The 18611-nt window shown below is 45.6% G+C and overlaps 1 protein-coding gene and 1 pseudogene across 4 annotated transcripts in view; both read left to right on the forward strand.

The window, feature by feature from the left end:
* The first annotated feature begins 364 nt into the window (after window positions 1-364).
* The window catches only part of CERS4 (ceramide synthase 4), a 43012-nt gene continuing 24765 nt past the window's right edge, over window positions 365-18611 (forward strand). For 2 of the 4 annotated variants that reach the window (XM_036281786.1, XM_036281790.1), the window contains exons 1-2: window positions 365-482; window positions 8570-8623. The gene's annotated coding sequence lies outside the window, so the exon portion shown is untranslated. Of the gene's footprint in view, window positions 483-792; window positions 1138-8569; window positions 8624-18611 lie in introns of those variants that run through there. The other 2 variants (XM_036281788.1, XM_036281789.1) reach the window with 2 other exon arrangements.
* On the forward strand, window positions 9704-10408 carry LOC118643614 (annotated as a pseudogene).

An 18611-nucleotide genomic window follows, 5' to 3' on the forward strand; every position in this document is an offset into this window, starting at 1 on the left:
CGGGTTAGAGCCGGGCCAGAAGAAGGGACTCCGGAGGGGTTCGCGGGGTACGTGTGGTGAGCAGGAGAAGCGGGGGCCAGACTGAGCGCGCAAGTACAGGAGGCTGCATTCAGAGACCGGTGATAAGGATCCGGCAAGAAATCCGCGGCTGGATCGCGGCGGAGAGAGCCTCGGGGAGGGGCCTGGGGCGGGGTGTATCTGGGGCGGGGCCCAGTGTCTGGGGATAGAAGCGGACTATTGCCCGGAGGGAGCCGAGTGCAGCGGGACCCCGCCTCCCGCCGGAGCCCGCCCCCAGGCCCGCCCTTCCAGGCCCGGCCCCCAGCCCCGCCCCGCGACCCCCACGCCCCAGCCTTTTTCCCCCAGCCCCCAGAGGAAGCGGTGCTGGGAGTTAAGTCCGGCTATTCAGGGCTCGCTGCGTTGTGTTTCTTTTGTTGGCGTGCGGTCCTTCGACCCCCGGTGCACTCTGCCGTCCGTCCCCCCAGGTAAGCAAGCATCCGGCGCCCAGAACGTTCCCCCAAACGCCACCCTTGCGGCCAGCTCCGGCCCCTCCTCCACAGCCATGGCGGCCCCGGCCCGGCCCCCAGGCGCAGCTGTTCGGGCCCGGATCGCCCGGCCCGGGATGGCAGATCGGGGCTTCCCTGAGAAAGCCCTGCTCCCTGGAGGGCCAAGGCGCAGCGAGCGCCCTGTGACGCGGCTGCGAAACGGGCGGAAGGGACCCGGTGCGAGCCTGGCACCGTGACGCGGGGCAATCCGTCTGTGTGGACCCGGGGAACGTGACGGGAGTGTTGGTCCCTCACCAGAGAATCCATACGGAGCGCCTACTGGGCTGGGTGCTGCCGACGTGTCAGAGTTGGGATGCAGCCGGGGCCGGGCCACAGAGTCTCAGCGGGGCCGCATAGATGGCTAGGAACCGCGTAAGCAGAAACATCATTCTAGCCCCTGCTAAGTGCGGGGAAGACCACATCAGGGCCTTGGGGAAAGGGAAGGCTTCTCGGAGAAGGTATCATCCGGTCCAGAGTGGCTTGCCAGCGAAGACTTTTTACGTCCAGAAAAAGGCAAGATTCTGAGGCAGGGCCCAGTCTGCTGTGTTTGCAGAGCAGAAAAGAGGCTGGTGTGCCCGAAACACGAGGATTGGAGGTGGGTAAAGGTTGGCCCGGGCCCCAAAGATGGATGGTGAGGGTGTGTGGTTTCCATTCCAAGCCTGTGGAGACCACCGGAGGCTAAGAACAAAGTGTGCGAGGTAGTTTTAAGAAGATCCAGGGGCTGCTGTGGGCAGAACAGATGGGAGGAGGCTGCTGCTTTGGACCAGACTGGCAGGGGTGGTGGAAACTAGGTGAATTGAGTGTTAACATCTGTGTCTCCTGCATGTTCAGAAGTGGGGCATGAAGGAAAAGTGCCCAGAGGAAATTGTTGGCCTGGGCATTTGGGAGTGTGGAGGGGCTTTTCATGGCTGGGATGGGGAAACTGAGGGAAAAGCATGTCTGGGGAGGGAGGAGCTGTTGTGACTGAGTCTGACTTGCAAAACCTGTGAGATGCCACCTGATGAGGGATCCCAGGTAAGGTCCCAGCAGCTGAGCCCCAGCTGGCCCCACAGAGGCAGCCTGGATCTGTTGCATGGGATTGCCTGAGTTAGAAATTCTGGAGAATGGGGCTGTCTTTAAAGCCCCTGGCATCCCTAGCCTCAACTCAGTCCTCTTCCAAGAGGAGCTGCTGTGAATAAATCGGTGAGTGCCTGGAGCCTCACTCTGCACACCTGGATCCCACAGGCCTAGCCAGGCTGCAGGGAGGAGGCTATCAGGACCTTCTTTGCCTGCCCTCCCAGGGGAGAGGGAAGAGGCAGTGGAGATAAGCTGGGAGCCTTGTTCATTGAACTGGCCTTTTGGCTCCAGGGAAGGTTTTCTGAGTTTCAGTTTGCCCATCTGTAAAATGGGTCAGCAGTTCCTATCCCTGGAAGTGTTGTTGGGGTCAAAGGAAAACTTGGCTAGGAAATGGCTTGATCATCCAAGTGGCAGCCTCATGACCGGGGGGATGGGGAGGACTCCAGTGCCAGTGGGAGTTCACAGCCCCATGAGCCTCCATTTCTTGTTCTGAGAACAAGACCATGGGCCATTTGCAGATTGAGTGAGTCAGGCGTGCAAAGTGTTTGGTTGGCCCAATGCCTGGCATGGAATGAACACTGGCACAGGAGCTTCTGGTATGATGGTAGTTTGTAGTTGGTGGGGGGAACAGGCCTGGATTCACTCCTCCCATCTCCCACTACCCCTGAGACACCCACAGGAAAGCAGATGTGGGGGTGGGGAGGCATGATTCTCTCTTATCCGGGCACTGCAGGCTGTCCCCTTTCCTGCCATGGCTGTCTGGTAGTTGCCACTGACCAGGTCCTGCCAGTTTGAGTTCAATGCCCTCAGGCCAGTGACTTCACCTCCTGCAAAATGGGAATAATAGCAATCATCACCTCAGAGGCTAGCACAGTGGCCAGCTGGTAGGTAATAAGCACCTGGTAAAACAGAGGATGCCTGAAGGTAGGGAGTCAGAAGAGTGACCTGATTCAGCCTGGGGAGGGGTCAGGAAAGGCTTCTTGGAGGAGGTGGGTGTTGGACTGATTAGTAAGGATGATTAAGAGTTAATGGACAGGTTGGGGATGGGTAGGCATCTGGAGGAAGAGCGTTCTGACAGAGGGACCAGCATGTTCAAAGGACCCGAGGCAGGACCAGGCCTGGCATGTTGGAGGTAGAGCAAGGGGGCCAGTGTGGCTGGAGCAGAGTGAGCGATGGGGAAAGTGGAGAGAAGAGGAGATGAAGAGACTGAGGCTCTCAGGCTCAACAACAACAACAACAGACCCTAAGAGTGTCCTTGCTCCAGGACTGCTTTGCAGTTTGCAGGGGAGGGGAGATTGCTCAGCTACTTTGTCCCCTTTGTGCACTGGTCATTCTGCTCTGAAGGCCCAAGGGGCTGGCAGGAGGAGGGAAGACCACCTCCCTCCTCTTGTACTTGGTGGGGCTCAGCTGACCTGGGAGACTCCCTGGAGGGACAAGAGGGAGTAGAAGGAAGTAGATAGGGAGAGGGTAATGATGAGGTATATAGGGGTGGGGGACTCAGCAGCACTGATGGCTAGGCTATATAGTCCAGGCAGGTTGGACAGGGCACAGAAGTGGGTGTTAACCTGTTAACCGGGGAATAACTGGGGAATTCCCTTTTCAATGTATGCAACGTTTGACGTATTTATACGTCCCGCATGGTTAACAGGTTAAGGTAGTATGCTTTCAGAAAGGTGATAGGAGCCCTAAGGTACACAGGAATGGCAAGCAGGGATCTGGGTGGGTCTCCAGGACAAGCAGCAAAAACCTAAGCATGTATGTTTTGAGGATGGCCCTGCAACCTTAAAAGCCCACTGTCACTCCCTTTCCAGATTAAAGAGAATGGATTACCCTCCTCCAAATACCCTATGAGAACAAAGACCTGGTCACCTGGGTCTGGTCACCCTCCGTACCCCCACCACTGACCCAGGTATGCCTGAAACCCCTCCGGTTTCAGAGGCTTCAGACACTTGGACCCTGGAACCTTAATCAGAAGTTCTACTAAGCCAAGACACATGGTGATTGGGACTGGTCCTCTCCACCCCATCACCCTTCAAAATGGGGATGAGTGCACCTAAAGGCAACTCCTTTGGGCCCTGGCTCAGCTATGGCAATGATCCTGGCAGGTGCCATGGAACCACAGTTGGAGCAAGGGAGTCAGGCTAAACTATTGGGAGATGGTAGGGTATAAGGAGCTTGAGTGACAGGAGAGAGCATGCAAGACAAACTCTGGAAATGTCTGCCTCTGGGTCTCATTTCTCCATCTGAGACATTGGTTATAGTTGGCTGTCACCTCCCTGTCCTCACCGCTTTCTTCCTCACCTCTTTTCAAATACCATCTTGTCAGAGAGGCCTTCCTGACTTTATTTATTTATTTATTTATTTATTTATTTATTTATTTATTTATTTATTTATTTAAATATGTTTTTATTGCCCTGGCCGGTTTGGCTCAGCGGTTAGAGCGTTGGTCCGCGGACCAGAGAGACCCGAGTTCAGTTCCTGCTAAGGGCACATACGTCGGTTGCAGTTTGTCCCCAGCCCCAGTTGGGGTTGTGTGGGTGGCAAGTACTCGATGTGTCTCTCTCACATCCATGTTTCTCTCTCTCTCTTCCTCCCTCTCTCCCTCCTGCTCTATTTGAAGATAAATGCAAAAATGTCCTTGGGTGAGGATAAAAAATACACACACACACACACGTTTTTATTTATTTATTATTTTTAGAGAGAGAGGAAGGGAGAGAGAGACAGAAACATCGATGGGAGAGAGAGAAACCTTGATTGGCTGCCTCCCACACACCCCTCCACTGGGGATCCAGCCCACAACCCAGGCATGTGCCTTCACCAGAAATTGAACCAGGACTTCTCAGTTCATGAAACAATGCTCAATCCACCAAGCCACACTGGCAAGGCATCCCCAGTGGGGGGCATGTGGGAGGCAGCTGATCCATGTATCTCTGTCACATCGATGTTTCCATCTCTCTTCCTTCCTCTCTCTCCAACAAATCAATTTAAAAAATATAAAATTGCAGCCCTCACTGCTTGACTCCTGATATCTTTTCCTTCCTTATTATTCTACTACCAACATCATGAAGCAAATTAATAACATATTGTGGTGTTTGCCACCTCCTATTCCCACCCTCATTGAGCTGAGGTTCTGGATGAGGTGGGAATACTGTGGTAGTCTACCCCGCTGGGACCCTAGTGTGTAGCCCAGTACTTGACACATAGTAGGTGCCCAATAAATGTTTGTGAAAGAATGATAAGTGTCCCATGTAGTTCCTGAGAGGCTTGGCTTGGAAGAGGGGGAGGGTGCATTGGTTGTCAGACTCTGGAGACAGGCAGGCTGGGTTCAAATCCCAGCTTTCCACTTCCTACCTTGTGCTTCAGTTTCCTCATCTGCAAAATACTACAGAAACTCCTGGCACTAGATACCTGCTGTAGCTCTTGGAAAAAATTGGAGGCACTTAACACATTCCCACATATTCCTAGAATTTTTAAGAAATGCATTGAGAGTGCACGGGGGTTACTTTACTTCGGGTAGTCAGAGTGTCTCTGAGGAAATTATTTGTTTTTTTTGGTTTTTTTCTCTTTATAGATTGTTTATCGTTTGCTTTTGGATACAAGGAAAACTTTTTTCATAGACTCATTTTCAGGACAAATGCCATGACCCTTTAGGATGTGGGATAGCAGTCCCATTTTCCACTTGGCTATTTCTAACATCAAGTCCAAATCCCCCCCTGATGAGTGCCGTGTTTTCTCAGGTACTAAGAGCCTCTGGACTGCAGATTATAAAGCAGTTCTTGGAAGAGGTGTCAGGTTGTTCAAGGCAGGTGCTTCCATAATGGAGTTCTTGTTGCCAAAGAGGGCTTTCTGAATTTTGAAACTGTTGACTTTTTTACGCCTACCGTCTGCACATAATGCTGAAGCTGGTTTTCTCTTAGGGGATGGAGGGCAGTCTGAAAATAAATGTACTTAAGGAAAAAAAAAAGTGAGCCTTTTAAAGGAGACTGGTGGATATGTAATCTCACAGATGGGACCAGATGGGCAGTAATGGGGAGGATTGAGGCTGGAGCTAAATTGTTTTCTGAGGCCTTGGATATCCACAACTAATCAGGGTTGCAGCTTAGCCTTTCTTTCAGTTGTGCATTTGGTGGCCAGCTTCTGGGCACCTGTTGTGTGTCAGGTGCTGGGAACATAGAGAGGTCAGGCCCCATCACCAGGCTACTGGGGAAGAGACAAAAGTTGCCCCAAATTTTCTGAGAAAGAGGGTAGGAAAGTCCAAGGGAAGTGCTGTCTCCCTCGGCCTGCCAGGCGTTGGCACAATGCCATGAACTACAAGCACACACTGGTAGGAGTGAAGGGGAGTATCATAAGGGAGCAAAATACTCCAGATCTCTGGATGCAGCCCAATTTATTTGTAGAGTGGTTCCCCAGGTTACATGTTGATTAAGTAAATTATTTCCTTGAGATGGTGCCCCTGCTGACCGTACAGCCAAGTCCTGTCTCTCGCTTTTGGTGAAGAGACATCAAAGATAAAAAATAACAAATCCATTCTGCCTGGGCATCCCCCAGCCCATTATGCCCATTATCATCTCCTCTCGGTGTGGTGTGGTCTTCCAATCCATTGACCTGCAAACCTTATCTATTCACAAGTAAACAAAACATTCAGTTCCAAAAAGGGCGGTGTTCCTGCCCTCCAGGCAAACCTGTCTGTTCACACATATTTCTATCCTAGGCTGTCCAGGTCGTGAGAATGTATACCACAAGGTTTCATTTTGTTCATCCACCAAACCTCCACCCCTACAGGGAAGGGCCCCTGGCAGCCTTCCTGAAGGAACTATCTGGAGAACAGTTTTAAAGAACAGAAGGGCCCTGGCCAGTTTGGCTCAATGGTTAGAGTGTAGGCCCACAGACCTGAGAGTCCCGGGTTCGATTCCTGCTAAGGACACATACCTTGGTTGCAGTTTGTCCCTGCCCTGGTTGGGGTCATGTGGATGGCAGCCACTCGATGTGCCTCTCTCACATCGATGTTTCTTTCTCGCTCTCTTCCTCCCTCTCTCCCTCCTGCTTTGTCTGAACATAAATGCAAAAATGTCCTTGGGTGAGGATGAAAAAAAAAAAAAGGACCAGAAGGGATTTGGCAGGCCAAAAAGGAGGACATTGCTGGTGGGGGAAATGGGGACAGATATGTGCAAAGGCCTGAAGTTAGACCTGAGTGCATGATGTCAGGTTGGTGGGAGCCCTTGCAGGATTTAAAGCTATGGGAGGGTCTGATGTGCACAGTAGAAGGATGGCATGGATGGTGGTAGAGGGAGGTAGCCTAGGCAAAACCAGTGGGTCGGGAGATTAGGGCAGAGGCCAGAAGGATTGAGATGGAGGGATGAGCAGTGGAAATCAACAGAGAAGGAACTTCCTCAACAGTAACTAGGGAGATAGATACAGTTGCAGAACTTGATGAGTAGCTGAATGTCTAGGGGGTGGGTACAAGGGCCTGGCATGACTCTCAGGTTCCCTTCCCCAAAGACTAGATGGAAGGTGGGATCTTGGCCAAGAAGCTTCAGGAGAAAGAAAACATATTCTGTGGGTGGAGGACCACTTGAGTATGACAGGGCAAAAGCCCACACACAACTTTTTAAATTTCAAATATTATATTTTTTCAGTTTTAGAATTTCCATTGGTTCATTTTTATAGTTTTTGCTTCTCTACTGAGATATCTTATTTGTTCATTCATTAGGAGGTCATTTTTCTTTACTTCCTTGACTATGTAATAGCTGCTTCAAAATCCTTATCTGCTCATTCCAACATCTGTGTTACCACAGGATCAGTCCCCATTGATTTTCTTCTTCTTTTTTTTTTTTTTTTGTACAGATAGAGTGGGAGGGAGAGGAAGAGAGAGAGAGAGAAACATCGACGTGAAAGGGACACATCGAGTGGCTGCCACCCGCACGACCAACCAGGGCCGGGGACAAACTGCAACCGAAGTACATGCCCTTAGCGGGAACCGAACCCGGGTCTCTCCGGACCGCAGGCCGATGCTCTAACCGCTGAGCCAAACTGGCCAGGGCTCTTTCTTGAGTAGGAGTCATGTTTTCCTATTTCTTCATATGTTAAGTAATTTTGGATTGTATTCTGGACATTGTGAAAGATATGTTTGCAGAGACTCTGGATCCTCTTGTTTATCTGAAGACCATTGATTGTTTGTTTGTTTTTCTTTATTGATTTTAGAGGGAGAGGGAGGGAGAGATAGAAACATGGATGAGGGCGGGAAAATCGACTGGCTGCCTCCTGAATGCCCCCCACTGGGGATTTGGTCCACAACCTGGGAATGTGCCCTGACTGGGAATAGAACTGGCGACCTCTTGATGCATGGGTCGATGTTCAGCCAGTAAGCCACACTGACCAGACGACCATTGATTTATTTTTTTTAATGCAATTAACCCTTCTGGACTCAATCTCCATGGTGGTGACAGGTGAAATTTCACCTTCTTTTAGCCTCAGCTGGGCTGGTTGTAATCTACCCTGTACATGCAAAGTTCAGGGTTTGCACAGTGTTTGTTTTTGTTTTTTATAATCCTCACCTCAGGATATTTTTCCATTTATCTTCAAATAGAGTAGGAGGCGGAGAGAGAGAGAAAGAAAAACATCAATGTGAGAGAGACATGTCGATTGGTTGCCTCCTACACGACCTAGATCAGGGCTAGGGACCGAACTGTAACCAAGGTAGGTGCCCTTGACCAGAATAAAGCCTGAGACTCTTTGGTTCGAGGGCTGATAATCTAACTGCTGAGCCAAACTGGCCAGAGCTGCACAGTTTTTGTATAGAATCTGGAGCTGCCTTTTTTGGGGGGGCTCTCTCCTTTTTCACATGTTCCATCCATTGTTGAGCTGTTGTGGTCTCTGTAGGCTGTCTTCTCAATTTTCAAGCCGTTTTCTATTTCTAGTGAATAACAATAAAAAAAATGGGAAACTCATCCCATGCTGTTCCCTTATTCCAGATACAGACTCCCATCCACCTTCTACATTGTTTTGGTCACTCTCAAGCAGTACTGGTAAGTAGAATTGGTTTTTTGTTTTTGTTTTTGTTTTTTTTATCCTCACCCGAGGACATTCTTTCCATTTTTTGTTCAGGTAGAGTGGGGGGGGGGAGAGAGAGGAACAGAGAGAGAGAGAGAAACATCGATGTGAAAGGGACACATCGAGTGGCTGCCACCCGCACAACCGACCAGGGCCGGGGACAAACTGCAACCGAGGTACATGCCCTTAGCGGGAACCGAACCCCGGTCTCTCCGGACCGCAGGCAGACGCTCTAACTGCTGAGCCAAACCGGCCTGGGCAAGGTAAGTAGAATTTTGTGCATGATGGAAATGTTCCCTATCTGTACTGCCCAATATAGTAGCCACAAGTAGCTATTGAGTACAGCAGACTTGTTGCTGGTGCAGCTGAGGAATTGAATTTTAAATTTTATTTAATCTTAGTTAATTGAAATGTAAATAGCCACATATTAGGCTAGTGACTCCTACATTGAACATTGCAGCACTAAAGCTTTTAGGTACAGTGAGTCCTCACTTAACATCCACCAGTTCTATGACTTTAAGTGAAATGACCTATAACGAAGCTAATTTACCAAAGGCTAATTGATACAGAGTTAAGTTCCTACAGCATTTCATCAATGTTATAATGAATGAGGTTATTTGAGGACCTGCTGTAGTTGGCTTTTAATATGTAGTCTACAGCTTATTGCTGTTATCTCTGAGAAGGCTGGTCTGATGTGGCTAACTCTGCTGTTACCAAAAACAGAACTCTTCTGGTGGTTTTTAATTTTGTGATCTAGGTATCAGGCCGGTAGTGGGTCTCCACATTTTGCTTTCTTTTTTTTTTAAGTCAGTGATTCTCCCAAGTCAATGAACATAGCGTTTTCCTCTTCTTTCCCCCTCCTTTGATAATTATTTAAGGTAAAAAAAATTTTTTAGGTGGGCCTGCGGCTCCCCAGGCTCTCAGGCTGCTCCAGCAGCTCCCACTCTGTTCATTCCCAGTGCCTGCCTGTGCACCGCAATGCCCCCACCCCACCCCACCCCCGCCCATGCCTGTTGCTCCCTCCCCCAGTGCCCTGGGGGCTGCAATGGCAGTGAGGTGGGGGCGTCAGGCTCGGTCGCAGGGGCAGGGTCCGGGGGATGCAGTGCAGCAGGCATAGGACTATGTCGCGGGCAGTGGCGGCAGCCGCAGAGGGAAGATGCGTGAGTACAAAGTGGTGGTGCTGGGCCCCCGTGGGGTCGGCAGATCCGCCCTGACCGTGCAGTTCGTGACCGGTACCTTCATCAAGAAATAGGACCCCACCATCGAGGGCTTCTACCGCAAGGAGATCGAGGTGGACTCGTTCCCATCGGTGCTGGAGATCCTGGACACGGTTGGTACTGAGCAGGTTGCATCCATGCGGAACCTGTACATCAAGAACTGCCAGGGTTTCATGCTCGTCTACAGTCTTGTCAACCAGCAGAGGTTCCAGGACATTAAGCCCATGCGGGACCAGATCATCCCAGTGAAGCCATAGGAGAAAGTGCCAGTCATCTTGGTTGGGAACAAAGTAGACCTGGAAAGTGAGAGAAGTGTCATGCAATGAAGGTAGGGCCCTTGCTGAAGAGTGAGGCTGCCCCTGTATGGAGACCAGACCTATGCTAAGAGTAAAACAATGGTGGAGGAACTCTGCAGAAATTGTGAGGCAAATGAACTAATGCTGCGCAGCCTGACAAAGATGACCCATGCTCTTCTGCATGTAACATACAATAGCATTTAAAAATGGCTCTCCTGGACAGGATTTGCCCAATATAATAGGCAATACGAACCTTATCTGCTTAACTGAGAGTTTGCAGGATGTGTGGTGTGAATCTACAGTGAAATAGCCCTCATTCAGAATTCAGCAGTGATTGTCCATTGATATCTCTGAGGAACATTTGGGTTCAGTAGCTATAGTTTTTACCATTGTCCTCAGTCTCCTGTATGTACCTACAGAACCATATAAATACAGAGGATTGTAGGAAAATATTATGAACAATTATATGCCAAAAAATTTGACAACATAGGTGAAATGGACAAATTTCTAGAATCATACAGTTCTGAATTTCAGGAATTAAGATAGTGCTTCTAATCAGTGTATTCCATCAAGTAAGATAATGGCTGACCTGCCCACAGCACTACAGGGAGAGATTCTCTTTGTTCAACTGACATTTCTGTTTTTCAAAATTGATGCTTACTTGTAGATGTTATCCAAGTTTGTGCCACAGAACTAACTCATGCATCAGTCCTTGATAGGCTCTCACAAGGGTTTAATCCGAATTAAAACCCCAAACCCACCCTCTGTTAGTCAAGCAGGTATGGTCTTTATACATTACTAAATAAGAGGGAAGCAACTGTGATGCAAAGAGATTGCTCAGCCTTCCTAACCAGAAGCATTCTAGCAGTAGATGAACTAGTACCATCATCATGTAAGGAAAACGAAGCCATGTTGCATCCACATGTTCCCATTTGCAGAAACCTTCACAGGACAGTACAAATATATTGCATTTTTATGTTTGTTGAAGCAGCAAATTCCTTCTTGCTTTTAAAGGCTATGGTTGTGGTGTGATTCTTGGTTAACCTTTCGGAATCAAGTTTACTGTAGCAGAGCTTTATTGCAGACTGAATAACCATGTTGAAATAATTTGGGCTTAAAAGTAGAACATAAATTAGAGTGGAAGGTAAGCGACAAAAAAAATATTTTATCTTTCATTTTCCTGGAGAAATACATAAAGATTTTCTTTTAACAATTTTGCCCTGATTACTGCAGTGGCAAATAAAAGTAGAGAATATTTTGTTTTGAAAAGGTGCTCGACATTGGCCTGCGGTCCAGAGAGACCCGGGTTCAGTTCCTGCTAGGGGCATGTACTCGGTTGCAATTTGTCCCCAGCCCTGGTTGGGTCGTGTGGGAGAGAGCCATTTGATGATATGTCCCTTTCATGTCTCTGTTTCTCTCTCTCTTTTCCTCTCTTTCCATCCCACTCTGTCCGAACAAAAAATGGAAAAATGTACTCGGGTGAGGATAAAAAAAAAAAGAAAGAAAAGGTGCTCAAGCTCTGACATTTCTGGTTTGCATAGCCATGAAGTACTTATCATTTGCATGACTAACGGCATAGGAAAAACGTATGCATAAGTTTTACAATCAAGTGTAGGAAGGGTTTTTAACTAACATCAGCATTACAAATGCTGAAGAGAGTACGTACCTTGAGCTGATTCTCCAGATAAATTTGGCTTTCAGTACTGCAATATCACTGAGCCTGTGATCAACATACCACCCCACATTTTTGTTGTTTCATACTCTTGTGCAAGTAACCTCTGGTCTTATGTGTGTAACTGAGAGAACAATATGTGTTTGTGTGTGCATGTATGTTATTGTTCCAAGAATTTGGCACAAGTCAGACAGATGATTGCCTATACTGAGAATCCGTGCTGCAGAATAGTGTATCAAAAACATCTTTTTCTTTTAAATTATTTACATGCTTGTTATTCATCATAGAAATCATTGGTATCCGCACCCCTCCTCCCCCAGTGTTTAGTAAACTGGCATTACATTTAAAGGATTGAAAAAAGGCTGATAGTAACTTCTCACAGATGAGAAAACAGGTTGTCAAAAGTCTTTGAATTGTAAATATTTCTATTCTTCAGTATAGGTTTTGTAGAAACCACAATTATGAAGCAAGCACCTTGTTTATAGGACAAAAAAATTCTAATCAAGGGTTCAGGAAGTATGATTTAGCTATTGAAATAGAAATATTTGTTAGTGAATTGGTTGAGTTTTGAAGGCTCTAACTTCTCAGAATTATTCTGTTTTTAGAATTCCATATTTAACAGCAATGTATGACAACTAAGATTCCATATTAGAAACATCTGTAAAGATTCTAGTTTTACAGCCCTGGCCGGTTTGGCTCAGCGGTTAGAGCGTCCGCCTGCGGTCCGGAGAGACCCGGGTTCGGTTCCCGCTAAGGGCATGTACCTCGGTTGCAGTTTGTCCCCGGCCCTGGTCGGTTGTGCGGGTGGCAGCCACTCGATGTGTCCCTTTCACATCGATGTTTCTCTCTCTCTCTCTGTTCTTCTCTCTCCCTCCCACTCTACCTGAACAAAAAAATGGGAAAAATGTCCTCGGGTGAGGAAAAAAAAAAAAAAAGATTCTAGTTTTACATAATGGATTGCCATGCAGACAACAATAAGTTTAATAATATAAAAGGTATAGCAAAATGTAAAGTGGAAAAGATTATCTAACAATTGGAGTTTTAGTTAGAAGTGTTTGTGTCAGACAGTAGGGTGGGCTTTTACTGTAAAGATGTTAATAATAACTGGCTTGGCTGCCTGATCACAGTGTTTCCTACATATTTAGTGACAAAGCATCAGCTGCAATATCCAGAAACCTGGAAACCCTCCTGTGCTCTTAACTGTTGGTATTTTGATCTGGTATGAATATAACTCAGCTTGAATGAATGTGCTTGTTGAAATGTTAATAAAAAGCTTAAGAACAGGATGATTAAATTTGTTGGCACATGAAATAATAGCGGCTACAGAGAAAAGTTGGTGGCCTTGTGTTGCTGTTATTTTATGCCCTGATCAGACTAGTAACTAGATAAGTGAAAATTTTTCTAACATGCCTTAAAAATATTACGGTTTGATCCAAAGACCCACTTTAATTTTTAGCTTTTATGATAAGGATTTTTGTTTTTGTTTTCTCTTGTTTTACATTATACAAAAGCAACATTTGTTCAAGTTTGTTTTTTTTCTTTTATGTTGCAACTTTTTTTGGTTCTTTTAAGCTGTGATAGCGATGGTAACTGATGCTTTTCATTTTGTTCAGTTTATACGAAACAAGCCAGCATCTGATCAAACATATTACATAAAATCTTTTCAAACTATTGAAAGGTGCTTTGATGATTTCTTCCTTTGGTTTGTAGAATTAGGACTGAACTTGACTCTGATTGCTACAGTTGCCATCACTTTTCTGTGGTAAAACTACTGATATTTGCTTTTCTATATAAAAACAATGTTGCCTAAGGATGTCTATTTTCAAGAGTTGTCTAGTGGGAATGTTGTTTGTTTATGTGTGAATGTGAAAGTAATTTTTTGTTGCTGTTGGGTTTTTGTGTGTTTTATTTTTTTTTCTCTTTAAATCTTTATTGTTGAATGTATTACAGATGTTCCTCATTTTTCCCCCATTCACCACCTCCTCCCCACTGCCACCCCCTCCCGCCTTTTCCCACACTATTGTCTGTGTCCATTGGTTATGCATATAAGTTCTTTGGTTTAATTTTTCCCACCCCCCAACCCCTTTCCCTTTGAAGTTTGTCTGTCTAGCAATGAATTTGTACTTCTTAATCCCTTCACCTTTTTCACCTATTCCCCCAATGACCTTCCCATCTGGCAACCAACAAAATGTTCTCTGTATCTATGAGAATGTTTCTGTTCTACCTGTTCGTTTTGTTGGTAGATTCCATTGTCGATAGATATGTATTCATTGCCATTTTGTTTGTTCATAATTTAATCTTTTTCTTCAAAAAGACCCTTCAACATTTCATATAATAACGGTTTGGTGGTGGTGATGAACTCCTTTAACTTTTTCTTGTCTGGGAAACTATATGACCATCAATTCTAAATGACAGCTTTGTAGGATAGAGTAATCTTGGTTGTAGGTTCTTGCTTTTCATCACTCTGAATATTTCTTGCCACTCCCTTCTGGCCTACAAGGTTTCTTTTGAGAAATCAGCTGACAGTCTTATGGGAACTCCCTTGTAGGTAACTAAGTGCTTTTCTCTTGCAGCTTTTAAGATTCTCTCTTTGTCTTGAACCTTTTGCATTTTGATGATGATGTGTCTTGGTGTGGGCCTCTTAGGGTTCATCTTGTTTGGGACTCTCTGTGCTTCCTGGACTTGTATGTCTGTTTCCTTTACCAAATTAGGAAAGTTTTCTGCCATGATTGTTTCAAACAGGTTTTCAATTTCTTGTTCTCTCTCTTCTCTTTCTGGCACCCCCAAGATGTGAATGTTGGCACACTTGAAGTTGTCCCAGAGGCTCCTTACACTATCCTCATTTTTTTGGATTCTTTTTTCTTTTTGCTGTTCTGATTGGGCATTTTTTGCTTTCTTATATTCCAAATCGATGGTTTGCTCCTTGGATTTACGTACTCTACTATTGAATCTGTGTAAATTATTCTTTATTTCAGTTAATGCCTCCTTCATTTCTGACTGAATCCATCATTTCCGACTGGTCCTTTTTTATGCTCTTGAGGCCCTCACTAAGTTCATTGAGCATCCTTATAAGCAGTATTTTGAACTCAGCATCTGTTAGGTTGCTTATCTCCATTTCACTTAGTTATTTTCTTGGGGTTTTGTTCTGTTCTTTCATTTGGGATCTGTTTCTTTGTCTCCTCATTTTGGCTGCCTCTCTGTGTTTGTTTCTGTGTATTACTTAACGAGAGGTATGGGGCTATCTGAGACCAGATGCTGCTTGCTTGAAAGAATTTAGGAAAACCTGAAGCAGGATCCAAGACAGGCCAATCCTGTGGTAAAGCAACTAGCAACAGCTTGGGTGGGCCTGAAAGTTGGGTGCAACAGGGCCTCAGGGAATCACCAGGGTGGGGCTACCAGTGTGAGCCAGATACAGTGATACCTCGGTTCTCGAATGCCTTGACTTTTGACCAAATCGGTATTCGACCAGGAGATTCGAGAAACTTTTGTCTTGGAATCCGAACAAATATTTGGAACTCAAACTTCCGAGATGAGCCGAGTTGAGCCGAATGGCGTTCATTCGGCCCAGCGCGCCTTGCTTGCGTCATCAGTGTGAGTGCAGAGAGAGAGTCACGCTTTACACTGAATTTAACCCTTAGACATACTGTACACTTTTATTTCTTGTTGAGACTTATGTTTTTCTACATATTATATACAAATTAGGCCAGTAAATAGGCATTTTCTGGGGCTTGGAACGAATTAATCCAGTTTCCATTATTTCCTATTGGGTTTCATTGCTTCGGTTCTCGAACAATTTGGTTCTCGACCGTCCTCCTGGAACGAATTATGTTCGAGAACCGAGGTATCACTGTAGCTGGAGTCCCAGATATGGGGACTGTCTGCTGCCCCAGGGGAGGGCTCACCAAAGGAACAAAGGCCTCTGACAGCATGTTTGTCCTGCAGAAAGCCTCCTTTCTAGCCCTCACTCCAATGCCAAACAGCTCAGTTCTTCTCTGTATGTCTCTGGTGCCCCTCAAGCTGCCTCCCCTCCAAGCTTAGAGGGAGTGAGTCCAATAAGTCTGTGCGTGGGCCTTTTAAGGAGCTGCCTGGCGCTCCAGCCGCCTCAGCCTCCCTAAGCCTCAGTTCCAGCTGGTTTTTCCAGCCAGAAGTAATGGAGACTTCTCTTCCTGGCACTGGAACCCTGAGTGGGGCGTCTGTTGTGGGACGGAGACCTCTCAGTCTTCAGGGAGGACCTTCCCAGCCGAGGTGTCCTCCTGATTTTTATCCACCACACATGGGTGTGGGACCAGCCTGTCTGTCTCTGCCCCTCCGTCTCTGCCCCTCCTACCAGTCTCAATGTGGCTGCTTCTTTAATTCTGTAGTTGTAGGACTTCCATTCAGCTGGATTTTAGGCAGTTTTGAATGATGGTTGTTCTGTAGTTTAGTTTAACTTTGATGTGGTTGTGGGAGGACGTGATACCGTGTTTACCTATGCCGCCATCTTGACCAGAAGTTCTGTTTTATTTTTTAGTTTTTTGTTCTTCTCAGTAGTCTTGTGTTAACAATGGGTAAGCGTCAGTTGTCTTCTTAGCCAATCACATTTTAAAGACTATTGGGGTCTTTTCTTTTTTTAATTAATGTGTCATTGTGCATGTATTAAATCTTTTTTTTTTTTTCTTTTTACTGTAAGAGAAAGTTTATTTAGTAACAGAGGTAGAAGAAGTGAGCCGTAGGAAAAAATGAGCTCAGGAAACAAGTTACAGAGGCCAAAGAAGGGCCCTTGCAGCTTAGGGGAGAGGGAGGCAAGGAAAACACAGCTGGGGGAAAAAGAGGTGATGCAGGAATGTGTTTGAGTGTGTGTGTGTGTGTGAGAGAGAGAGAGAGAGAGAGAAAGAATTTCTGTTAAATCTTTTTTTTTCTTTTTTTTTTTTTTTATCCTCACCTGAGGACATTTTTCCATTTTTTGTTCAGACAGAGCAGGAGGAAGAGAGAGAGAGAGAGAGAAACATCGACGTGAAGGGACACATTGAGTGGCTGCCACCCGCACGACCAACCAGGGCCGGGGACAAACTGCAACCGAGGTACGTGCCCTTAGCGGGAACCGAACCCAGGTCTCTGTACCGCAGGCCGACGCTCCAACCGCCGAGCCAAACCGGCCAGGGCTCTGTTAAATCTTGATCAGGGTTTCAAAAATGACTGCAGTGGGTTTTGGAAACAGACTTAGCATTATTGATTTGGGGTTTCCCAGAGATATAGTTCACAGTTAATTGTTGAGCTCTAATACAACTGACCATTTAAAATTTAACGGCAGTTTATTGTTTTGTAACAATGTCAGTTGTTAAACCTTTACATTTCAATTAAAACATGAATTGTGGTTATAACTCAATGCAAATTCAACAGTTGTATTTGAAGTTAAATTATTTTAACAAATAAATTTATTTTATAAAAAATGTTTTTTAATTGTATTCGAATACATATAACAAAAATTTACCATCTTGGCCATGTTTAAGTACACAGTTCAATATTGTTAAGAATGTTCACATTATTGTGCAACCAATCTCCATAACTTTTTCATCTTGTGAAACTGAAACTCTCATCACATTAAACAACTTCCCATTGATTTGACTCCCCTAGGAACCTCCTATATGGAGTCCTGAAGTATTTGTCTTTTTGTGACTAGCTTATTTCACTAATCATAATGTCTTCAAGGGTCATCCATGATATATCTTCCTCCTTTTAAACTCATACCTAATATTTCATTGTATGCAATGCTGAGGTTCCTTATTCCCAAATGTTGGACATCAAAGTTGTTTCCAGTTTTCACTGGAAGGGCAAGAGAGAGGACTCTGAAGGGGGCACAAGGAAACTTTCAGAAGTGATGGTGACGCTTGAACAATGTGGGGGTTAGGAGCCCTGATCTCATGAGCCTTTGAAAATATGTCTGTGACTTTTGACTTTCCCAAAACTTTACTGTTGACCACAAGACTTACCAATAATATAGTCGACAAACACATATTTTGTGTATGTATTAGATACTGTATTTTTATAGTTAAACTAAGCTAGAGAAAAGGAAAGTTTATTAAGAAAATCATTAAGGCCCTGGCCCATGTGGCTCAGTAGGTTGAGCGTCCTCCCAAGCATCAAGAGGTCACTTGTTGGATTCCAGGTCAGGGCATATGCCCAGGTTGTGGTCCTGATCCCCAGTAGGGGGTGTGCAGAAGGCAGCCAATCAATGTTTCTCTCTCATCAATATTTATCTTTCTCTCAAAAAAAAAAAAACAATAAAAACACTGTTAAAAGAGGAATGTAAAAAATATATTTTTAAAACAAGAAAACCATTAAGAAGAGAAAATACATTTTTAGTACTGTACATATTTATCGATACTGTAAGTTTACATCATCTGTTTACAAGATTTTTAAAATCTGCATATACCATGGACCCATGCAGTTTTTTTTTTTTTTTTAAATCTTTATTGTTGGATGTAAAATGTATTACAGATGTTCCTCATTTTTCCCCCATTGACCTCCTCCTCCCCACTCCCGCCCCCCTCCCACCTTTTCCCACACTATTGTCTGTGTCCATTGGTAATGCATATAAGTTCTTTGGTTTATTTCTTCCCACCCCCCCAACCCCTTTCCCTTTGAGGTTTGTCATGAATTTGTACTTCTTCATCCCTTCACCTTTTACACCCATTCCCCCAACCCCCCTCCCAACTGGCAACCAACAAAATGTTCTCTGTATCTATGAGAATGTTTCTGTTCTACCTGTTCGTTTTGTTGGTAGATTCCATTGTTGATA

The sequence above is a fragment of the Molossus molossus genome, unplaced genomic scaffold, assembly GCF_014108415.1.
Source record: "Molossus molossus isolate mMolMol1 unplaced genomic scaffold, mMolMol1.p scaffold_m16_p_4, whole genome shotgun sequence".
Lineage (NCBI taxonomy): Eukaryota > Metazoa > Chordata > Mammalia > Chiroptera > Molossidae > Molossus > Molossus molossus.